Genomic DNA, 24,892 nt, shown 5'->3' with positions numbered 1-24,892 from the left:
AAGGCGATTCGAATCTACCTCCTGAAATCTGTTTCCTGCAATTCTGCCTTGCTTTCAAATCCTCTTCGTTGCCTTCCCTCAATATTTTTGTGGGCGAGAGTTATCATTTATAACTCTGCAGGTTTGTGATTTGCAGGGCCCCTGAGCTCCATTTTTCAACTCGCTTTTTTGGGAGCTGGCCGCAAAAGCGTAGGATTGCTTCAGGACCTATTCTGGTTCCGGGCGGCAGGCTGAGCCGGTGGTTAATTCTTCTTCCTGATGGGAAAATAGAGTGACCTGTGACTGTCCCACCACCTAGAGCTAGTCGCTCATTGGTTCCCCCTCTTCCCGTTCATCCTCAGGACAAACTGAAACCTGTACGGAACAGGAGGTTAAAGTGCTGATTCTCCAAGGAGGGAGATTGCTATTAAAGTGGCTGGAATGGCGAACCCGAGCACAAGGAGATGAGAAATGAGGTGCGTTTTAGAAACATTTCCCGATCACACAGTGTACCATCTTCTGGGTTTCTCATGCATGTTTTCGATGTAGGAAGATGCCCTTGAACCTGGAGATTTGGGACCCATCAGACGGGTACCACGCAGTATTACTTTAAAGGGTCTGCGTTTGCTCACCCAACCTCACCAAAACTCTCAGCCCCAAGAGTGTCCACCCTTATGTCTCAATCAGCTGTGGGTCTAGATATGGTCAATCCAGGTGGCATCACAGCCCCTGAACGAATTTTGTAAGAATTTCTCTCTCTTTCACTGTCTTTGTTTCACGGGTTTTTAAAAGTAATTGATTTTCCTAATGGGGTTTAGCTGCTTTTCACTGCTGTGTTTATGCCGCTTTACTCCCACTTGACTCACTTACGGAGAGATATCAATACATAGGTTTGAAGATTCTTACTAGTCAGATCTATTCTTGGGCGGTGAATAGGGGGTGTTGAGTCCAGTTCACTGAGCAAGGAGTAGGTCTTGTCTATTACATATTGGGTTTATGGAACGGTATCTGAGCTAATTTGAAACCCTTGTTTTAGGCATCACCCCACCTCACCTTTCCCGTTAGGCAGCCATAGTGTGTTTTCTAAATGTGTGACTCTGTTCTGTTTTGTAATTCAGTTCAAGTGTAGCGGTTTTTACATTCCCTCTATAAGTGATATCTTCTGATTAGTGTCTTTTTCTGTGTGACTTATTTCACTTAGAACCGTCGTACCTGAATCCACTCATCATGCTGCTACTAGCCTTATGACGTTGATTTCATGGCTGAGTGATATTCCATTGTACCTAAGGACCACAACTTCTTTATCCATTTTTCTCTTTCCTGGGGTATTTAAGGTGGAATGAAGTGGAGGTTCTTGTCAACACAGCAACCCTAAACTTTGGAGTGCCTGTGCCTTGCTGATTTTTAGTTTTCCCAAATTAGACGCCCATGAGTGGAAGTGCCCTATGCTCTCTAAGCCGAGTTTTTTAGATGTTTCAGGACACACCATACACTTCTCCAGAGTGGCTGTTGGCAATTTACATCCCACCCATCAGCGTAGCAAGGCTCCCATTTCTCCATGGCCTCTCCTGCATTTCTGGTATTGACACTTTATTCAGCATGGCCCTTTTGACCGATGGGAAGCGAGACTTCTTTGTAGCGCTGATTTGCCTTTCCAGGTTGCTTGGTTGGCCAAAAAGGGCGTATGCGTTTTTTCCTGAATATATTCAGGAAAAAACGCATACGCCCTTTTTGGCCAAGGGCATCATTGTCGAGGTTTTGCCGCTTTTCCTGTGCTTTAAAGGCGATTCGAATCTACCTCCTGAAATCTGTTTCCTGCAATTCTGCCTTGCTTTCAAATCCTCTTCGTTGCCTTCCCTCAATATTTTTGTGGGCGAGAGTTATCATTTATAACTCTGCAGGTTTGTGATTTGCAGGGCCCCTGAGCTCCATTTTTCAACTCGCTTTTTTGGGAGCTGGCCGCAAAAGCGTAGGATTGCTTCAGGACCTATTCTGGTTCCGGGCGGCAGGCTGAGCCGGTGGTTAATTCTTCTTCCTGATGGGAAAATAGAGTGACCTGTGACTGTCCCACCACCTAGAGCTAGTCGCTCATTGGTTCCCCCTCTTCCCGTTCATCCTCAGGACAAACTGAAACCTGTACGGAACAGGAGGTTAAAGTGCTGATTCTCCAAGGAGGGAGATTGCTATTAAAGTGGCTGGAATGGCGAACCCGAGCACAAGGAGATGAGAAATGAGGTGCGTTTTAGAAACATTTCCCGATCACACAGTGTACCATCTTCTGGGTTTCTCATGCATGTTTTCGATGTAGGAAGATGCCCTTGAACCTGGAGATTTGGGACCCATCAGACGGGTACCACGCAGTATTACTTTAAAGGGTCTGCGTTTGCTCACCCAACCTCACCAAAACTCTCAGCCCCAAGAGTGTCCACCCTTATGTCTCAATCAGCTGTGGGTCTAGATATGGTCAATCCAGGTGGCATCACAGCCCCTGAACGAATTTTGTAAGAATTTCTCTCTCTTTCACTGTCTTTGTTTCACGGGTTTTTAAAAGTAATTGATTTTCCTAATGGGGTTTAGCTGCTTTTCACTGCTGTGTTTATGCCGCTTTACTCCCACTTGACTCACTTACGGAGAGATATCAATACATAGGTTTGAAGATTCTTACTAGTCAGATCTATTCTTGGGCGGTGAATAGGGGGTGTTGAGTCCAGTTCACTGAGCAAGGAGTAGGTCTTGTCTATTACATATTGGGTTTATGGAACGGTATCTGAGCTAATTTGAAACCCTTGTTTTAGGCATCACCCCACCTCACCTTTCCGTTAGGCAGCCATAGTGTGTTTTCTAAATGTGTGACTCTGTTCTGTTTTGTAATTCAGTTCAAGTGTAGCGGTTTTTACATTCCCTCTATAAGTGATATCTTCTGATTAGTGTCTTTTTCTGTGTGACTTATTTCACTTAGAACCGTCGTACCTGAATCCACTCATCATGCTGCTACTAGCCTTATGACGTTGATTTCATGGCTGAGTGATATTCCATTGTACCTAAGGACCACAACTTCTTTATCCATTTTTCTCTTTCCTGGGATATTTAAGGTGGAATGAAGTGGAGGTTCTTGTCAACAGAGCAACCCTAAACTTTGGAGTGCCTGTGCCTTGCTGATTTTTAGTTTTCCCAAATTAGACGCCCATGAGTGGAAGTGCCCTATGCTCTCTAAGCCGAGTTTTTTAGATGTTTCAGGACACACCGTACACTTCTCCAGAGTGGCTGTTGGCAATTTACATCCCGCCCATCAGCGTAGCAAGGCTCCCATTTCTCCATGGCCTCTCTTGCATTTCTGGTATTGACACTTTATTCAGCATGGCCCTTTTGACCGATGGGAAGCGAGACTTCTTTGTAGCGCTGATTTGCCTTTCCAGGTTGCTTGGTTGGCCAAAAAGGGCGTATGCGTTTTTTCCTGAATATATTCAGGAAAAAACGCATACGCCCTTTTTGGCCAAGGGCATCATTGTCGAGGTTTTGCCGCTTTTCCTGTGCTTTAAAGGCGATTCGAATCTACCTCCTGAAATCTGTTTCCTGCAATTCTGCCTTGCTTTCAAATCCTCTTCGTTGCCTTCCCTCAATATTTTTGTGGGCGAGAGTTATCATTTCTAACTCTGCAGGTTTGTGATTTGCAGGGCCCCTGAGCTCCATTTTTCAACTCGCTTTTTTGGGAGCTGGCCGCAAAAGCGTAGGATTGCTTCAGGACCTATTCTGGTTCCGGGCGGCAGGCTGAGCCGGTGGTTAATTCTTCTTCCTGATGGGAAAATAGAGTGACCTGTGCCTGTCCCACCACCTAGAGCTAGTCGCTCATTGGTTCCCCCTCTTCCCGTTCATCCTCAGGACAAATTGAAACCTGTACGGAACAGGAGGTTAAAGTGCTGTTTCTCCAAGGAGGGAGATTGCTATTAAAGTGGCTGGAATGGCGAACCCGAGCACAAGGAGATGAGAAATGAGGTGCGTTTTAGAAACCTTTCCCGATCACACGGTGTACCATCTTCTGGGGTTCTCATGCATGTTTTCGATGTAGGAAGATGCCCTTGAACCTGGAGATTTGGGACCCATGGGATGGGTACCACACAGTATTACTTTAAAGGGTCTGCGTTTGCTCACCCAACCTCACCAAATCTCTGAGCCCCAAGAGTGTCCACCCTTATGTCTCAATCAGCTGTGGGTCTAGATATGGTCAATCCAGGTGGCATCACAGCCCCTGAACGAATTTTGTAAGAATTTCTCTCTCTTTCACTGTCTTTGTTTCACGGGTTTTTAAAAGTAATTGATTTTCCTAATGGGGTTTAGCTGCTTTTCACTGCTGTGTTTATGCCGCTTTACTCCCACTTGACTCACTTACGGAGAGATATCAATACATAGGTTTGAAGATTCTTACTAGTCAGATCTATTCTTGGGCGGTGAATAGGGGGTGTTGAGTCCAGTTCACTGAGCAAGGAGTAGGTCTTGTCTATTACATATTGGGTTTATGGAACGGTATCTGAGCTAATTTGAAACCCTTGTTTTAGGCATCACCCCACCTCACCTTTCCCGTTAGGCAGCCATAGTGTGTTTTCTAAATGTGTGACTCTGTTCTGTTTTGTAATTCAGTTCAAGTGTAGCGGTTTTTACATTCCCTCTATAAGTGATATCTTCTGATTAGTGTCTTTTTCTGTGTGACTTATTTCACTTAGAACCGTCGTACCTGAATCCACTCATCATGCTGCTACTAGCCTTATGACGTTGATTTCATGGCTGAGTGATATTCCATTGTACCTAAGGACCACAACTTCTTTATCCATTTTTCTCTTTCCTGGGATATTTAAGGTGGAATGAAGTGGAGGTTCTTGTCAACAGAGCAACCCTAAACTTTGGAGTGCCTGTGCCTTGCTGATTTTTAGTTTTCCCAAATTAGACGCCCATGAGTGGAAGTGCCCTATGCTCTCTAAGCCGAGTTTTTTAGATGTTTCAGGACACACCGTACACGTCTCCAGAGTGGCTGTTGGCAATTTACATCCCGCCCATCAGCGTAGCAAGGCTCCCATTTCTCCATGGCCTCTCCTGCATTTCTGGTATTGACACTTTATTCAGCATGGCCCTTTTGACCGATGGGAAGCGAGACTTCTTTGTAGCGCTGATTTGCCTTTCCAGGTTGCTTGGTTGGCCAAAAAGGGCGTATGCGTTTTTTCCTGAATATATTCAGGAAAAAACGCATACGCCCTTTTTGGCCAAGGGCATCATTGTCGAGGTTTTGCCGCTTTTCCTGTGCTTTAAAGGCGATTCGAATCTACCTCCTGAAATCTGTTTCCTGCAATTCTGCCTTGCTTTCAAATCCTCTTCGTTGCCTTCCCTCAATATTTTTGTGGGCGAGAGTTATCATTTATAACTCTGCAGGTTTGTGATTTGCAGTGCCCCTGAGCTCCATTTTTCAACTCGCTTTTTTGGGAGCTGGCCGCAAAAGCGTAGGATTGCTTCAGGACCTATTCTGGTTCCGGGCGGCAGGCTGAGCCTGTGGTTAATTCTTCTTCCTGATGGGAAAATAGAGTGACCTGTGCCTTTCCCAACACCTAGAGCTAGTCGCTCATTGGTTCCCCCTCTTCCCGTTCATCCTCAGGACAAATTGCAACCTGTACGGTACAGGAGGTTAAACGTGTTGATTCTCCAAGGAGGGAGATTGCTAGTAAAGCGGATGGAATGGCGAACCCGAGCACAAGGAGATGAGAAATGAGGTGCGTTTTAGAAACCTTTCCCGATCACACGGTGTACCATCTTCTGGGGTTCTCATGCATGTTTTCGATGTAGGAAGATGCCCTTGAACCTGGAGATTTGGGACCCATCAGACGGGTACCACGCAGTATTACTTTAAAGGGTCTGCGTTTGCTCACCCAACCTCACCAAACCTCTCAGCCCCAAGAGTGTCCACCCTTATGTCTCAATCAGCTGTGGGTCTAGATATGGTCGATCCAGGTGGCATCACAGCCCCTGAACGAATTTTGTAAGAATTTCTCTCTCTTTCACTGTCTTTGTTTCACGGGTTTTTAAAAGTAATTGATTTTCCTAATGGGGTTTAGCTGCTTTTCACTGCTGTGTTTATGCCGCTTTACTCCCACTTGACTCACTTACGGAGAGATATCAATACATAGGTTTGAAGATTCTTACTAGTCAGATCTATTCTTGGGCGGTGAATAGGGGGTGTTGAGTCCAGTTCACTGAGCAAGCAGTAGGTCTTGTCTATTACATATTGGGTTTATGGAACGGTATCTGAGCTAATTTGAAACCCTTGTTTTATGCATCACCCCACCTCGCCTTTCCCGTTAGGCAGCCATAGTGTGTTTTCTAAATGTGGGACTCTGTTCTGTTTTGTAATTCAGTTCAAGTGTAGCGGTTTTTACTTTCCCTCTATAAGTGATATCTTATGATTAGTGTCTTTTTCTGTGTGACTTATTTCACTTAGAACCGTCCTACCTGAATCCACTCATCATGCTGCTACTAGCCTTATGACGTTGATTTCATGGCTGAGTGATATTCCATTGTACCTAAGGACCACAACTTCTTTATCCATTTTTCTCTTTCCTGGGATATTTAAGGTGGAATGAAGTGGAGGTTCTTGTCAACAGAGCAACCCTAAACTTTGGAGTGCCTGTGCCTTGCTGATTTTTAGTTTTCCCAAATTAGACGCCCATGAGTGGAAGTGCCCTATGCTCTCTAAGCCGAGTTTTTTAGATATTTCAGGACACACCGTACACTTCTCCAGAGTGGCTGTTGGCAATTTACATCCCGCCCATCAGCGTAGCAAGGCTCCCATTTCTCCATGGCCTCTCTTGCATTTCTGGTATTGACACTTTATTCAGCATGGCCCTTTTGACCGATGGGAAGCGAGACTTCTTTGTAGCGCTGATTTGCCTTTCCAGGTTGCTTGGTTGGCCAAAAAGGGCGTATGCGTTTTTTCCTGAATATATTCAGGAAAAAACGCATACGCCCTTTTTGGCCAAGGGCATCATTGTCGAGGTTTTGCCGCTTTTCCTGTGCTTTAAAGGCGATTCGAATCTACCTCCTGAAATCTGTTTCCTGCAATTCTGCCTTGCTTTCAAATCCTCTTCGTTGCCTTCCCTCAATATTTTTGTGGGCGAGAGTTATCATTTATAACTCTGCAGGTTTGTGATTTGCAGGGCCCCTGAGCTCCATTTTTCAACTCGCTTTTTTGGGAGCTGGCCGCAAAAGCGTAGGATTGCTTCAGGACCTATTCTGGTTCCGGGCGGCAGGCTGAGCCGGTGGTTAATTCTTCTTCCTGATGGGAAAATAGAGTGACCTGTGCCTGTCCCACCACCTAGAGCTAGTCGATCATTGTTTCCCCCTCTTCCCGTTCATCCTCAGGACAAATTGAAACCTGTACGGAACAGGAGGTTAAAGTGCTGTTTCTCCAAGGAGGGAGATTGCTATTAAAGTGGCTGGAATGGCGAACCCGAGCACAAGGAGATGAGAAACGAGGTGCGTTTTAGAAACCTTTCCCGATCACACGGTGTACCATCTTCTGGGGTTCTCATGCATGTTTTCGATGTAGGAAGATGCCCTTGAACCTGGAGATTTGGGACCCATGGGATGGGTACCACACAGTATTACTTTAAAGGGTCTACGTTTGCTCACCCAACCTCACCAAACCTCTCAGCCCCAAGAGTGTCCACCCTTATGTCTCAATCAGCTGTGGGTCTAGATATGGTCAATCCAGGTGGCATCACAGCCCCTGAACGAATTTTGTAAGAATGTCTCTCTCTTTCACTGTCTTTGTTTCACGGGTTTTTAAAAGTAATTGATTTTCTTAATGGGGTTTAGCTGCTTTTCACTGCTGTGTTTATGCCGCTTTACTCCCACTTGACTCACTTACGAAGAGATATCAATACATAGGTTTGAAGATTCTTACTAGTCAGATCTATTCTTGGGCGGTGAATAGGGGGTGTTGAGTCCAGTTCACTGAGCAAGGAGTAGGTCTTGTCTATTACATATTGGGTTTATGGAACGGTATCTGAGCTAATTTGAAACCCTTGTTTTAGGCATCACCCCACCTCACCTTTCCCGTTAGGCAGCCATAGTGTGTTTTCTAAATGTGTGACTCTGTTCTGTTTTGTAATTCAGTTCAAGTGTAGCGGTTTTTACATTCCCTCTATAAGTGATATCTTCTGATTAGTGTCTTTTTCTGTGTGACTTATTTCACTTAGAACCGTCGTACCTGAATCCACTCATCATGCTGCTACTAGCCTTATGACGTTGATTTCATGGCTGAGTGATATTCCATTGTACCTAAGGACCACAACTTCTTTATCCATTTTTCTCTTTCCTGGGATATTTAAGGTGGAATGAAGTGGAGGTTCTTGTCAACAGAGCAACCCTAAACTTTGGAGTGCCTGTGCCTTGCTGATTTTTAGTTTTCCCAAATTAGACGCCCATGAGTGGAAGTGCCCTATGCTCTCTAAGCCGAGTTTTTTAGATGTTTCAGGACACACCGTACACTTCTCCAGAGTGGCTGTTGGCAATTTACATTCCGCCCATCAGCGTAGCAAGGCTCCCATTTCTCCATGGCCTCTCTTGCATTTCTGGTATTGACACTTTATTCAGCATGGCCCTTTTGACCGATGGGAAGCGAGACTTCTTTGTAGCGCTGATTTGCCTTTCCAGGTTGCTTGGTTGGCCAAAAAGGGCGTATGCGTTTTTTCCTGAATATATTCAGGAAAAAACGCATACGCCCTTTTTGGCCAAGGGCATCATTGTCGAGGTTTTGCCGCTTTTCCTGTGCTTTAAAGGCGATTCGAATCTACCTCCTGAAATCTGTTTCCTGCAATTCTGCCTTGCTTTCAAATCCTCTTCGTTGCCTTCCCTCAATATTTTTGTGGGCGAGAGTTATCATTTATAACTCTGCAGGTTTGTGATTTGCAGGGCCCCTGAGCTCCATTTTTCAACTCGCTTTTTTGGGAGCTGGCCGCAAAAGCGTAGGATTGCTTCAGGACCTATTCTGGTTCCGGGCGGCAGGCTGAGCCGGTGGTTAATTCTTCTTCCTGATGGGAAAATAGAGTGACCTGTGCCTGTCCCACCACCTAGACCTAGTCGCTCATTGGTTCCCCCTCTTCCCGTTCATCCTCAGGACAAATTGAAACCTGTACGGAACAGGAGGTTAAAGTGCTGTTTCTCCAAGGAGGGAGATTGCTATTAAAGTGGCTGGAATGGCGAACCCGAGCACAAGGAGATGAGAAATGAGGTGCGTTTTAGAAACCTTTCCCGATCACACGGTGTACCATCTTCTGGGGTTCTCATGCATGTTTTCGATGTAGGAAGATGCCCTTGAACCTGGAGATTTGGGACCCATGGGATGGGTACCACACAGTATTACTTTAAAGGGTCTGCGTTTGCTCACCCAACCTCACCAAACGTCTCAGCCCCAAGAGTGTCCACCCTTATGTCTCAATCAGCTGTGGGTCTAGATATGGTCAATCCAGGTGGCATCACAGCCCCTGAACGAATTTTGTAAGAATTTCTCTCTCTTTCACTGTCTTTGTTTCATGGGTTTTTAAAAGTAATTGATTTTCCTAATGGGGTTTAGCTGCTTTTCACTGCTGTGTTTATGCCGCTTTACTCCCACTTGACTCACTTACGGAGAGATATCAATACATAGGTTTGAAGATTCTTACTAGTCAGATCTATTCTTGGGCGGTGAATAGGGGGTGTTGAGTCCAGTTCACTGAGCAAGGAGTAGGTCTTGTCTATTACATATTGGGTTTATGGAACGGTATCTGAGCTAATTTGAAACCCTTGTTTTAGGCATCACCCCACCTCACCTTTCCCGTTAGGCAGCCATAGTGTGTTTTCTAAATGTGTGACTCTGTTCTGTTTTGTAATTCAGTTCAAGTGTAGCGGTTTTTACATTCCCTCTATAAGTGATATCTTCTGATTAGTGTCTTTTTCTGTGTGACTTATTTCACTTAGAACCGTCGTACCTGAATCCACTCATCATGCTGCTACTAGCCTTATGACGTTGATTTCATGGCTGAGTGATATTCCATTGTACCTAAGGACCACAACTTCTTTATCCATTTTTCTCTTTCCTGGGATATTTAAGGTGGAATGAAGTGGAGGTTCTTGTCAACAGAGCAACCCTAAACTTTGGAGTGCCTGTGCCTTGCTGATTTTTAGTTTTCCCAAATTAGACGCCCATGAGTGGAAGTGCCCTATGCTCTCTAAGCCGAGTTTTTTAGATGTTTCAGGACACACCGTACACTTCTCCAGAGTGGCTGTTGGCAATTTACATCCCGCCCATCAGCGTAGCAAGGCTCCCATTTCTCCATGGCCTCTCCTGCATTTCTGGTATTGACACTTTATTCAGCATGGCCCTTTTGACCGATGGGAAGCGAGACTTCTTTGTAGCGCTGATTTGCCTTTCCAGGTTGCTTGGTTGGCCAAAAAGGGCGTATGCGTTTTTTCCTGAATATATTCAGGAAAAAACGCATACGCCCTTTTTGGCCAAGGGCATCATTGTCGAGGTTTTGCCGCTTTTCCTGTGCTTTAAAGGCGATTCGAATCTACCTCCTGAAATCTGTTTCCTGCAATTCTGCCTTGCTTTCAAATCCTCTTCGTTGCCTTCCCTCAATATTTTTGTGGGCGAGAGTTATCATTTATAACTCTGCAGGTTTGTGATTTGCAGTGCCCCTGAGCTCCATTTTTCAACTCGCTTTTTTGGGAGCTGGCCGCAAAAGCGTAGGATTGCTTCAGGACCTATTCTGGTTCCGGGCGGCAGGCTGAGCCTGTGGTTAATTATTCTTCCTGATGGGAAAATAGAGTGACCTGTGCCTTTCCCAACACCTAGAGCTAGTCGCTCATTGGTTCCCCCTCTTCCCGTTCATCCTCAGGACAAATTGCAACCTGTACGGAACAGGAGGTTAAACGTGTTGATTCTCCAAGGAGGGAGATTGCTAGTAAAGCGGATGGAATGGCGAACCCGAGCACAAGGAGATGAGAAATGAGGTGCGTTTTAGAAACCTTTCCCGATCACACGGTGTACCATCTTCTGGGGTTCTCATGCATGTTTTCGATGTAGGAAGATGCCCTTGAACCTGGAGATTTGGGACCCATCAGACGGGTACCACGCAGTATTACTTTAAAGGGTCTGCGTTTGCTCACCCAAACTCACCAAACCTCTCAGCCCCAAGAGTGTCCACCCTTATGTCTCAATCAGCTGTGGGTCTAGATATGGTCGATCCAGGTGGCATCACAGCCCCTGAACGAATTTTGTAAGAATTTCTCTCTCTTTCACTGTCTTTGTTTCACGGGTTTTTAAAAGTAATTGATTTTCCTAATGGGGTTTAGCTGCTTTTCACTGCTGTGTTTATGCCGCTTTACTCCCACTTGACTCACTTACGGAGAGATATCAATACATAGGTTTGAAGAATCTTACTAGTCAGATCTATTCTTGGGCGGTGAATAGGGGGTGTTGAGTCCAGTTCACTGAGCAAGCAGTAGGTCTTGTCTATTACATATTGGGTTTATGGAACGGTATCTGAGCTAATTTGAAACCCTTGTTTTATGAATCACCCCACCTCGCCTTTCCCGTTAGGCAGCCATAGTGTGTTTTCTAAATGTGGGACTCTGTTCTGTTTTGTAATTCAGTTCAAGTGTAGCGGTTTTTACTTTCCCTCTATAAGTGATATCTTATGATTAGTGTCTTTTTCTGTGTGACTAATTTCACTTAGAACCGTCCTACCTGAATCCACTCATCATGCTGCTACTAGCCTTATGACGTTGATTTCATGGCTGAGTGATATTCCATTGTACCTAAGGACCACAACTTCTTTATCCATTTTTCTCTTTCCTGGGATATTTAAGGTGGAATGAAGTGGAGGTTCTTGTCAACAGAGCAACCCTAAACTTTGGAGTGCCTATGCCTTGCTGATTTTTAGTTTTCCCAAATTAGACGCCCATGAGTGGAAGTGCCCTATGCTCTCTAAGCCGAGTTTTTTAGATATTTCAGGACACACCGTACACTTCTCCAGAGTGGCTGTTGGCAATTTACATCCCGCCCATCAGCGTAGCAAGGCTCCCATTTCTCCATGGCCTCTCTTGCATTTCTGGTATTGACACTTTATTCAGCATGGCCCTTTTGACCGATGGGAAGCGAGACTTCTTTGTAGCGCTGATTTGCCTTTCCAGGTTGCTTGGTTGGCCAAAAAGGGCGTATGCGTTTTTTCCTGAATATATTCAGGAAAAAACGCATACGCCCTTTTTGGCCAAGGGCATCATTGTCGAGGTTTTGCCGCTTTTCCTGTGCTTTAAAGGCGATTCGAATCTACCTCCTGAAATCTGTTTCCTGCAATTCTGCCTTGCTTTCAAATCCTCTTCGTTGCCTTCCCTCAATATTTTTGTGGGCGAGAGTTATCATTTATAACTCTGCAGGTTTGTGATTTGCAGGGCCCCTGAGCTCCATTTTTCAACTCGCTTTTTTGGGAGCTGGCCGCAAAAGCGTAGGATTGCTTCAGGACCTATTCTGGTTCCGGGCGGCAGGCTGAGCCGGTGGTTAATTCTTCTTCCTGATGGGAAAATAGAGTGACCTGTGACTGTCCCACCACCTAGAGCTAGTCGCTCATTGGTTCCCCCTCTTCCCGTTCATCCTCAGGACAAATTGAAACCTGTACGGAACAGGAGGTTAAAGTGCTGTTTCTCCAAGGAGGGAGATTGCTATTAAAGTGGCTGGAATGGCGAACACGAGCACAAGGAGATGAGAAATGAGGTGCGTTTTAGAAACCTTTCCCGATCACACGGTGTACCATCTTCTGGGGTTCTCATGCATGTTTTCGATGTAGGAAGATGCCCTTGAACCTGGAGATTTGGGACCCATGGGACGGGTACCACGCAGTATTACTTTAAAGGGTCTGCGTTTGCTCACCCAACCTCACCAAACCTCTCAGCCCCAAGAGTGTCCACCCTTATGTCTCAATCAGCTGTGGGTCTAGATATGGTCAATCCAGGTGGCATCACAGCCCCTGAACGAATTTTGTAAGAATTTCTCTCTCTTTCACTGTCTTTGTTTCACGGGTTTTTAAAAGTAATTGATTTTCCTAATGGGGTTTAGCTGCTTTTCACTGCTGTGTTTATGCCGCTTTACTCCCACTTGACTCACTTACGGAGAGATATCAATACATAGGTTTGAAGATTCTTACTAGTCAGATCTATTCTTGGGCGGTGAATAGGGGGTGTTGAGTCCAGTTCACTGAGCAAGCAGTAGGTCTTGTCTATTACATATTGGGTTTATGGAACGGTATCTGAGCTAATTTGAAACCCTTGTTTTATGAATCACCCCACCTCGCCTTTCCCGTTAGGCAGCCATAGTGTGTTTTCTAAATGTGGGACTCTGTTCTGTTTTGTAATTCAGTTCAAGTGTAGCGGTTTTTACTTTCCCTCTATAAGTGATATCTTATGATTAGTGTCTTTTTCTGTGTGACTAATTTCACTTAGAACCGTCCTACCTGAATCCACTCATCATGCTGCTACTAGCCTTATGACGTTGATTTCATGGCTGAGTGATATTCCATTGTACCTAAGGACCACAACTTCTTTATCCATTTTTCTCTTTCCTGGGATATTTAAGGTGGAATGAAGTGGAGGTTCTTGTCAACAGAGCAACCCTAAACTTTGGAGTGCCTATGCCTTGCTGATTTTTAGTTTTCCCAAATTAGACGCCCATGAGTGGAAGTGCCCTATGCTCTCTAAGCCGAGTTTTTTAGATATTTCAGGACACACCGTACACTTCTCCAGAGTGGCTGTTGGCAATTTACATCCCGCCCATCAGCGTAGCAAGGCTCCCATTTCTCCATGGCCTCTCTTGCATTTCTGGTATTGACACTTTATTCAGCATGGCCCTTTTGACCGATGGGAAGCGAGACTTCTTTGTAGCGCTGATTTGCCTTTCCAGGTTGCTTGGTTGGCCAAAAAGGGCGTATGCGTTTTTTCCTGAATATATTCAGGAAAAAACGCATACGCCCTTTTTGGCCAAGGGCATCATTGTCGAGGTTTTGCCGCTTTTCCTGTGCTTTAAAGGCGATTCGAATCTACCTCCTGAAATCTGTTTCCTGCAATTCTGCCTTGCTTTCAAATCCTCTTCGTTGCCTTCCCTCAATATTTTTGTGGGCGAGAGTTATCATTTATAACTCTGCAGGTTTGTGATTTGCAGGGCCCCTGAGCTCCATTTTTCAACTCGCTTTTTTGGGAGCTGGCCGCAAAAGCGTAGGATTGCTTCAGGACCTATTCTGGTTCCGGGCGGCAGGCTGAGCCGGTGGTTAATTCTTCTTCCTGATGGGAAAATAGAGTGACCTGTGACTGTCCCACCACCTAGAGCTAGTCGCTCATTGGTTCCCCCTCTTCCCGTTCATCCTCAGGACAAATTGAAACCTGTACGGAACAGGAGGTTAAAGTGCTGTTTCTCCAAGGAGGGAGATTGCTATTAAAGTGGCTGGAATGGCGAACACGAGCACAAGGAGATGAGAAATGAGGTGCGTTTTAGAAACCTTTCCCGATCACACGGTGTACCATCTTCTGGGGTTCTCATGCATGTTTTCGATGTAGGAAGATGCCCTTGAACCTGGAGATTTGGGACCCATGGGACGGGTACCACGCAGTATTACTTTAAAGGGTCTGCGTTTGCTCACCCAACCTCACCAAACCTCTCAGCCCCAAGAGTGTCCACCCTTATGTCTCAATCAGCTGTGGGTCTAGATATGGTCAATCCAGGTGGCATCACAGCCCCTGAACGAATTTTGTAAGAATTTCTCTCTCTTTCACTGTCTTTGTTTCACGGGTTTTTAAAAGTAATTGATTTTCCTAATGGGGTTTAGCTGCTTTTCACTGCTGTGTTTATGCCGCTTTACTCCCACTTGACTCACTTACGGAGAGATATCAATACATAGGTTTGAAGATTCTTACTAGTCAGATCTATTCTTGGGCGGTGAATAGGGGGTGTTGAGTCCAGTTCACTGAGCAAGGAGTAGGTCTTGTCTATTACATATTGGGTTTATGGAACGGTATCTGAGCTAATTTGAAACCCTTGTTTTAGGCATCACCCCACCTCACCTTTCCCGTTAGGCAGCCATAGTGTGTTTTCTAAATGTGTGACTCTGTTCTGTTTTGTAATTCAGTTCAAGTGTAGCGGTTTTTACATTCCCTCTATAAGTGATATCTTCTGATTAGTGTCTTTTTCTGTGTGACTTATTTCACTTAGAACCGTCGTACCTGAATCCACTCATCATGCTGCTACTAGCCTTATGACGTTGATTTCATGGCTGAGTGATATTCCATTGTACCTAAGGACCACAACTTCTTTATCCATTTTTCTCTTTCCTGGGATATTTAAGGTGGAATGAAGTGGAGGTTCTTGTCAACAGAGCAACCCTAAACTTTGGAGTGCCTGTGCCTTGCTGATTTTTAGTTTTCCCAAATTAGACGCCCATGAGTGGAAGTGCCCTATGCTCTCTAAGCCGAGTTTTTTAGATGTTTCAGGACACACCGTACACGTCTCCAGAGTGGCTGTTGGCAATTTACATCCCGCCCATCAGCGTAGCAAGGCTCCCATTTCTCCATGGCCTCTCCTGCATTTCTGGTATTGACACTTTATTCAGCATGGCCCTTTTGACCGATGGGAAGCGAGACTTCTTTGTAGCGCTGATTTGCCTTTCCAGGTTGCTTGGTTGGCCAAAAAGGGCGTATGCGTTTTTTCCTGAATATATTCAGGAAAAAACGCATACGCCCTTTTTGGCCAAGGGCATCATTGTCGAGGTTTTGCCGCTTTTCCTGTGCTTTAAAGGCGATTCGAATCTACCTCCTGAAATCTGTTTCCTGCAATTCTGCCTTGCTTTCAAATCCTCTTCGTTGCCTTCCCTCAATATTTTTGTGGGCGAGAGTTATCATTTATAACTCTGCAGGTTTGTGATTTGCAGTGCCCCTGAGCTCCATTTTTCAACTCGCTTTTTTGGGAGCTGGCCGCAAAAGCGTAGGATTGCTTCAGGACCTATTCTGGTTCCGGGCGGCAGGCTGAGCCTGTGGTTAATTCTTCTTCCTGATGGGAAAATAGAGTGACCTGTGCCTTTCCCAACACCTAGAGCTAGTCGCTCATTGGTTCCCCCTCTTCCCGTTCATCCTCAGGACAAATTGCAACCTGTACGGAACAGGAGGTTAAACGTGTTGATTCTCCAAGGAGGGAGATTGCTAGTAAAGCGGATGGAATGGCGAACCCGAGCACAAGGAGATGAGAAATGAGGTGCGTTTTAGAAACCTTTCCCGATCACACGGTGTACCATCTTCTGGGGTTCTCATGCATGTTTTCGATGTAGGAAGATGCCCTTGAACCTGGAGATTTGGGACCCATCAGACGGGTACCACGCAATATAACTTTAAAGGGTCTGCGTTTGCTCACCCAACCTCACCAAACCTCTCAGCCCCAAGAGTGTCCACCCTTATGTCTCAATCAGCTGTGGGTCTAGATATGGTCAATCCAGGTGGCATCACAGCCCCTGAACGAATTTTGTAAGAATTTCTCTCTCTTTCACTGTCTTTGTTTCACGGGTTTTTAAAAGTAATTGATTTTCCTAATGGGGTTTAGCTGCTTTTCACTGCTGTGTTTATGCCGCTTTACTCCCACTTGACTCACTTACGGAGAGATATCAATACATAGGTTTGAAGATTCTTACTAGTCAGATCTATTCTTGGGCGGTGAATAGGGGGTGTTGAGTCCAGTTCACTGAGCAAGCAGTAGGTCTTGTCTATTACATATTGGGTTTATGGAACGGTATCTGAGCTAATTTGAAACCCTTGTTTTATGCATCACCCCACCTCGCCTTTCCCGTTAGGCAGCCATAGTGTGTTTTCTAAATGTGGGACTCTGTTCTGTTTTGTAATTCAGTTCAAGTGTAGCGGTTTTTACTTTCCCTCTATAAGTGATATCTTATGATTAGTGTCTTTTTCTGTGTGACTTATTTCACTTAGAACCGTCCTACCTGAATCCACTCATCATGCTGCTACTAGCCTTATGACGTTGATTTCATGGCTGAGTGATATTCCATTGTACCTAAGGACCACAACTTCTTTATCCATTTTTCTCTTTCCTGGGATATTTAAGGTGGAATGAAGTGGAGGTTCTTGTCAACAGAGCAACCCTAAACTTTGGAGTGCCTGTGCCTTGCTGATTTTTAGTTTTCCCAAATTAGACGCCCATGAGTGGAAGTGCCCTATGCTCTCTAAGCCGAGTTTTTTAGATATTTCAGGACACACCGTACACTTCTCCAGAGTGGCTGTTGGCAATTTACATCCCGCCCATCAGCGTAGCAAGGCTCCCATTTCTCCATGGCCTCTCTTGCATTTCTGGTATTGACACTTTATTCAGCATGGCCCTTTTGACCGATGGGAAGCGAGACTTCTTTGTAGCGCTGATTTGCCTTTCCAGGTTGCTTGGTTGGCCAAAAAGGGCGTATGCGTTTTTTCCTGAATATATTCAGGAAAAAACGCATACGCCCTTTTTGGCCAAGGGCATCATTGTCGAGGTTTTGCCGCTTTTCCTGTGCTTTAAAGGCGATTCGAATCTACCTCCTGAAATCTGTTTCCTGCAATTCTGCCTTGCTTTCAAATCCTCTTCGTTGCCTTCCCTCAATATTTTTGTGGGCGAGAGTTATCATTTATAACTCTGCAGGTTTGTGATTTGCAGGGCCCCTGAGCTCCATTTTTCAACTCGCTTTTTTGGGAGCTGGCCGCAAAAGCGTAGGATTGCTTCAGGACCTATTCTGGTTCCGGGCGGCAGGCTGAGCCGGTGGTTAATTCTTCTTCCTGATGGGAAAATAGAGTGACCTGTGCCTGTCCCACCACCTAGAGCTAGTCGCTCATTGGTTCCCCCTCTTCCCGTTCATCCTCAGGACAAATTGAAACCTGTACGGAAAAGGAGGTTAAAGTGCTGATTCTCCAAGGAGGGAGATTGCTATTAAAGTGGCTGGAATGGCGAACCCGAGCACAAGGAGATGAGAAATGAGGTGCGTTTTAGAAACCTTTCCCGATCACACGGTGTACCATCTTCTGGGTTTCTCATGCATGTTTTCGATGTAGGAAGATGCCCTTGAACCTGGAGATTTGGGACCCATGGGATGGGTACCACACAGTATTACTTTAAAGGGTCTGCGTTTGCTCACCCAACCTCACCAAACCTCTCAGCCCCAAGAGTGTCCACCCTTATGTCTCAATCAGCTGTGGGTCTAGATATGGTCAATCCAGGTGGCATCACAGCCCCTGAACGAATTTTGTAAGAATTTCTCTCTCTTTCACTGTCTTTGTTTCACGGGTTTTTAAAAGTAATTGATTTTCCTAATGGGGTTTAGCTGCTTTTCACTGCTGTGTTTATGCCGCTTTACTCCCACTTGACTCACTTACGGAGAGATATCAATACATAGGTTTGAAGATTCTTACTAGTCAGATCTATTCTTGGGCGGTGAATAGGGGGTGTTGAGTCCAGTTCACTGAGCAAGGAGTAGGTCTTGTCTATTACATATTGGGTTTATGGAACGGTATCTGAGCTAATTTGAAACCCTTGTTTTAGGCATCACCCCACCTCACCTTTCCCGTTAGGCAGCCATAGTGTGTTTTCTAAATGTGTGACTCTGTTCTGTTTTGTAATTCAGTTCAAGTGTAGCGGTTTTTACATTCCCTCTATAAGTGATATCTTCTGATTAGTGTCTTTTTCTGTGTGACTTATTTCACTTAGAACCGTCGTACCTGAATCCACTCATCATGCTGCTACTAGCCTTATGACGTTGATTTCATGGCTGAGTGATATTCCATTGTACCTAAGGACCACAACTTCTTTATCCATTTTTCTCTTTCCTGGGATATTTAAGGTGGAATGAAGTGGAGGTTCTTGTCAACAGAGCAACCCTAAACTTTGGAGTGCCTGTGCCTTGCTGATTTTTAGTTTTCCCAAATTAGACGCCCATGAGTGGAAGTGCCCTATGCTCTCTAAGCCGAGTTTTTTAGATGTTTCAGGACACACCGTACACTTCTCCAGAGTGGCTGTTGGCAATTTACATCCCGCCCATCAGCGTAGCAAGGCTCCCATTTCTCCATGGCCTCTCCTGCATTTCTGGTATTGACACTTTATTCAGCATGGCCCTTTTGACCGATGGGAAGCGAGACTTCTTTGTAGCGCTGATTTGCCTTTCCAGGTTGCTTGGTTGGCCAAAAAGGGCGTATGCGTTTTTTCCTGAATATATTCAGGAAAAAACGCATACGCCCTTTTTGGCCAAGGGCATCATTGTCGAGGTTTTGCCGCTTTTCCTGTGCTTTAAAGGCGATTCGAATCTACCTCCTGAAATCTGTTTCCTGCGATTCTGCCTTGCTTTCAAATCCTCTTCGTTGCCTTCCCTCAATATTTTTGTGGGCGAGAGTTATCATTTATAACTCTGCAGGTTTGTGATTTGCAGTGCCCCTGAGCTCCATTTTTCAACTCGCTTTTTTGGGAGCTGGCCGCAAAAGCGTAGGATTGCTTCAGGACCTATTCTGGTCCCGGTCGGCAGGCTGAGCCTGTGGTTAATTCTTCTTCCTGATGGGAAAATAGAGTGACCTGTGCCTTTCCCAACACCTAGAGCTAGTCGCTCATTGGTTCCCCCTCTTCCCGTTCATCCTCAGGACAAATTGCAACCTGTACGGAACAGGAGGTTAAACGTGTTGATTCTCCAAGGAGGGAGATTGCTAGTAAAGCGGATGGAATGGCGAACCCGAGCACAAGGAGATGAGAAATGAGGTGCGTTTTAGAAACCTTTCCCGATCACACGGTGTACCATCTTCTGGGGTTCTCATGCATGTTTTCGATGTAGGAAGATGCCCTTGAACCTGGAGATTTGGGACCCATGGGACGGGTACCACGCAGTATTACTTTAAAGGGTCTGCGTTTGCTCACCCAACCTCACCAAACCTCTCAGCCCCAAGAGTGTCCACCCTTATGTCTCAATCAGCTGTGGGTCTAGATATGGTCAATCCAGGTGGCATCACAGCCCCTGAACGAATTTTGTAAGAATTTCTCTCTCTTTCACTGTCTTTGTTTCACGGGTTTTTAAAAGTAATTGATTTTCCTAATGGGGTTTAGCTGCTTTTCACTGCTGTGTTTATGCCGCTTTACTCCCACTTGACTCACTTACGGAGAGATATCAATACATAGGTTTGAAGATTCTTACTAGTCAGATCTATTCTTGGGCGGTGAATAGGGGGTGTTGAGTCCAGTTCACTGAGCAAGGAGTAGGTCTTGTCTATTACATATTGGGTTTATGGAACGGTATCTGAGCTAATTTGAAACCCTTGTTTTAGGCATCACCCCACCTCACCTTTCCCGTTAGGCAGCCATAGTGTGTTTTCTAAATGTGTGACTCTGTTCTGTTTTGTAATTCAGTTCAAGTGTAGCGGTTTTTACATTCCCTCTATAAGTGATATCTTCTGATTAGTGTCTTTTTCTGTGTGACTTATTTCACTTAGAACCGTCGTACCTGAATCCACTCATCATGCTGCTACTAGCCTTATGACGTTGATTTCATGGCTGAGTGATATTCCATTGTACCTAAGGACCACAACTTCTTTATCCATTTTTCTCTTTCCTGGGATATTTAAGGTGGAATGAAGTGGAGGTTCTTGTCAACAGAGCAACCCTAAACTTTGGAGTGCCTGTGCCTTGCTGATTTTTAGTTTTCCCAAATTAGACGCCCATGAGTGGAAGTGCCCTATGCTCTCTAAGCCGAGTTTTTTAGATGTTTCAGGACACACCGTACACGTCTCCAGAGTGGCTGTTGGCAATTTACATCCCGCCCATCAGCGTAGCAAGGCTCCCATTTCTCCATGGCCTCTCCTGCATTTCTGGTATTGACACTTTATTCAGCATGGCCCTTTTGACCGATGGGAAGCGAGACTTCTTTGTAGCGCTGATTTGCCTTTCCAGGTTGCTTGGTTGGCCAAAAAGGGCGTATGCGTTTTTTCCTGAATATATTCAGGAAAAAACGCATACGCCCTTTTTGGCCAAGGGCATCATTGTCGAGGTTTTGCCGCTTTTCCTGTGCTTTAAAGGCGATTCGAATCTACCTCCTGAAATCTGTTTCCTGCAATTCTGCCTTGCTTTCAAATCCTCTTCGTTGCCTTCCCTCAATATTTTTGTGGGCGAGAGTTATCATTTATAACTCTGCAGGTTTGTGATTTGCAGTGCCCCTGAGCTCCATTTTTCAACTCGCTTTTTTGGGAGCTGGCCGCAAAAGCGTAGGATTGCTTCAGGACCTATTCTGGTTCCGGGCGGCAGGCTGAGCCTGTGGTTAATTCTTCTTCCTGATGGGAAAATAGAGTGACCTGTGCCTTTCCCAACACCTAGAGCTAGTCGCTCATTGGTTCCCCCTCTTCCCGTTCATCCTCAGGACAAATTGCAACCTGTACGGAACAGGAGGTTAAACGTGTTGATTCTCCAAGGAGGGAGATTGCTAGTAAAGCGGATGGAATGGCGAACCCGAGCACAAGGAGATGAGAAATGAGGTGCGTTTTAGAAACCTTTCCCGATCACACGGTGTACCATCTTCTGGGGTTCTCATGCATGTTTTCGATGTAGGAAGATGCCCTTGAACCTGGAGATTTGGGACCCATCAGACGGGTACCACGCAATATAACTTTAAAGGGTCTGCGTTTGCTCACCCAACCTCACCAAACCTCTCAGCCCCAAGAGTGTCCACCCTTATGTCTCAATCAGCTGTGGGTCTAGATATGGTCAATCCAGGTGGCATCACAGCCCCTGAACGAATTTTGTAAGAATTTCTCTCTCTTTCACTGTCTTTGTTTCACGGGTTTTTAAAAGTAATTGATTTTCCTAATGGGGTTTAGCTGCTTTTCACTGCTGTGTTTATGCCGCTTTACTCCCACTTGACTCACTTACGGAGAGATATCAATACATAGGTTTGAAGATTCTTACTAGTCAGATCTATTCTTGGGCGGTGAATAGGGGGTGTTGAGTCCAGTTCACTGAGCAAGCAGTAGGTCTTGTCTATTACATATTGGGTTTATGGAACGGTATCTGAGCTAATTTGAAACCCTTGTTTTATGCATCACCCCACCTCGCCTTTCCCGTTAGGCAGCCATAGTGTGTTTTCTAAATGTGGGACTCTGTTCTGTTTTGTAATTCAGTTCAAGTGTAGCGGTTTTTACTTTCCCTCTATAAGTGATATCTTATGATTAGTGTCTTTTTCTGTGTGACTTATTTCACTTAGAACCGTCCTACCTGAATCCACTCATCATGCTGCTACTAGCCTTATGACGTTGATTTCATGGCTGAGTGATATTCCATTGTACCTAAGGACCACAACTTCTTTATCCATTTTTCTCTTTCCTGGGATATTTAAGGTGGAATGAAGTGGAGGTTCTTGTCAACAGAGCAACCCTAAACTTTGGAGTGCCTGTGCCTTGCTGATTTTTAGTTTTCCCAAATTAGACGCCCATGAGTGGAAGTGCCCTATGCTCTCTAAGCCGAGTTTTTTAGATATTTCAGGACACACCGTACACTTCTCCAGAGTGGCTGTTGGCAATTTACATCCCGCCCATCAGCGTAGCAAGGCTCCCATTTCTCCATGGCCTCTCTTGCATTTCTGGTATTGACACTTTATTCAGCATGGCCCTTTTGACCGATGGGAAGCGAGACTTCTTTGTAGCGCTGATTTGCCTTTCCAGGTTGCTTGGTTGGCCAAAAAGGGCGTATGCGTTTTTTCCTGAATATATTCAGGAAAAAACGCATACGCCCTTTTTGGCCAAGGGCATCATTGTCGAGGTTTTGCCGCTTTTCCTGTGCTTTAAAGGCGATTCGAATCTACCTCCTGAAATCTGTTTCCTGCAATTCTGCCTTGCTTTCAAATCCTCTTCGTTGCCTTCCCTCAATATTTTTGTGGGCGAGAGTTATCATTTATAACTCTGCAGGTTTGTGATTTGCAGGGCCCCTGAGCTCCATTTTTCAACTCGCTTTTTTGGGAGCTGGCCGCAAAAGCGTAGGATTGCTTCAGGACCTATTCTGGTTCCGGGCGGCAGGCTGAGCCGGTGGTTAATTCTTCTTCCTGATGGGAAAATAGAGTGACCTGTGCCTGTCCCACCACCTAGAGCTAGTCGCTCATTGGTTCCCCCTCTTCCCGTTCATCCTCAGGACAAATTGAAACCTGTACGGAAAAGGAGGTTAAAGTGCTGATTCTCCAAGGAGGGAGATTGCTATTAAAGTGGCTGGAATGGCGAACCCGAGCACAAGGAGATGAGAAATGAGGTGCGTTTTAGAAACCTTTCCCGATCACACGGTGTACCATCTTCTGGGTTTCTCATGCATGTTTTCGATGTAGGAAGATGCCCTTGAACCTGGAGATTTGGGACCCATGGGATGGGTACCACACAGTATTACTTTAAAGGGTCTGCGTTTGCTCACCCAACCTCACCAAACCTCTCAGCCCCAAGAGTGTCCACCCTTATGTCTCAATCAGCTGTGGGTCTAGATATGGTCAATCCAGGTGGCATCACAGCCCCTGAACGAATTTTGTAAGAATTTCTCTCTCTTTCACTGTCTTTGTTTCACGGGTTTTTAAAAGTAATTGATTTTCCTAATGGGGTTTAGCTGCTTTTCACTGCTGTGTTTATGCCGCTTTACTCCCACTTGACTCACTTACGGAGAGATATCAATACATAGGTTTGAAGATTCTTACTAGTCAGATCTATTCTTGGGCGGTGAATAGGGGGTGTTGAGTCCAGTTCACTGAGCAAGGAGTAGGTCTTGTCTATTACATATTGGGTTTATGGAACGGTATCTGAGCTAATTTGAAACCCTTGTTTTAGGCATCACCCCACCTCACCTTTCCCGTTAGGCAGCCATAGTGTGTTTTCTAAATGTGTGACTCTGTTCTGTTTTGTAATTCAGTTCAAGTGTAGCGGTTTTTACATTCCCTCTATAAGTGATATCTTCTGATTAGTGTCTTTTTCTGTGTGACTTATTTCACTTAGAACCGTCGTACCTGAATCCACTCATCATGCTGCTACTAGCCTTATGACGTTGATTTCATGGCTGAGTGATATTCCATTGTACCTAAGGACCACAACTTCTTTATCCATTTTTCTCTTTCCTGGGATATTTAAGGTGGAATGAAGTGGAGGTTCTTGTCAACAGAGCAACCCTAAACTTTGGAGTGCCTGTGCCTTGCTGATTTTTAGTTTTCCCAAATTAGACGCCCATGAGTGGAAGTGCCCTATGCTCTCTAAGCCGAGTTTTTTAGATGTTTCAGGACACACCGTACACTTCTCCAGAGTGGCTGTTGGCAATTTACATCCCGCCCATCAGCGTAGCAAGGCTCCCATTTCTCCATGGCCTCTCCTGCATTTCTGGTATTGACACTTTATTCAGCATGGCCCTTTTGACCGATGGGAAGCGAGACTTCTTTGTAGCGCTGATTTGCCTTTCCAGGTTGCTTGGTTGGCCAAAAAGGGCGTATGCGTTTTTTCCTGAATATATTCAGGAAAAAACGCATACGCCCTTTTTGGCCAAGGGCATCATTGTCGAGGTTTTGCCGCTTTTCCTGTGCTTTAAAGGCGATTCGAATCTACCTCCTGAAATCTGTTTCCTGCGATTCTGCCTTGCTTTCAAATCCTCTTCGTTGCCTTCCCTCAATATTTTTGTGGGCGAGAGTTATCATTTATAACTCTGCAGGTTTGTGATTTGCAGTGCCCCTGAGCTCCATTTTTCAACTCGCTTTTTTGGGAGCTGGCCGCAAAAGCGTAGGATTGCTTCAGGACCTATTCTGGTCCCGGTCGGCAGGCTGAGCCTGTGGTTAATTCTTCTTCCTGATGG

This window comes from Eschrichtius robustus, chromosome 5 (assembly GCF_028021215.1).
Source record: "Eschrichtius robustus isolate mEscRob2 chromosome 5, mEscRob2.pri, whole genome shotgun sequence".
In the NCBI taxonomy this organism is placed as follows: Eukaryota; Metazoa; Chordata; class Mammalia; order Artiodactyla; family Eschrichtiidae; genus Eschrichtius; species Eschrichtius robustus.
This window is presented reverse-complemented; position numbering follows the sequence as displayed.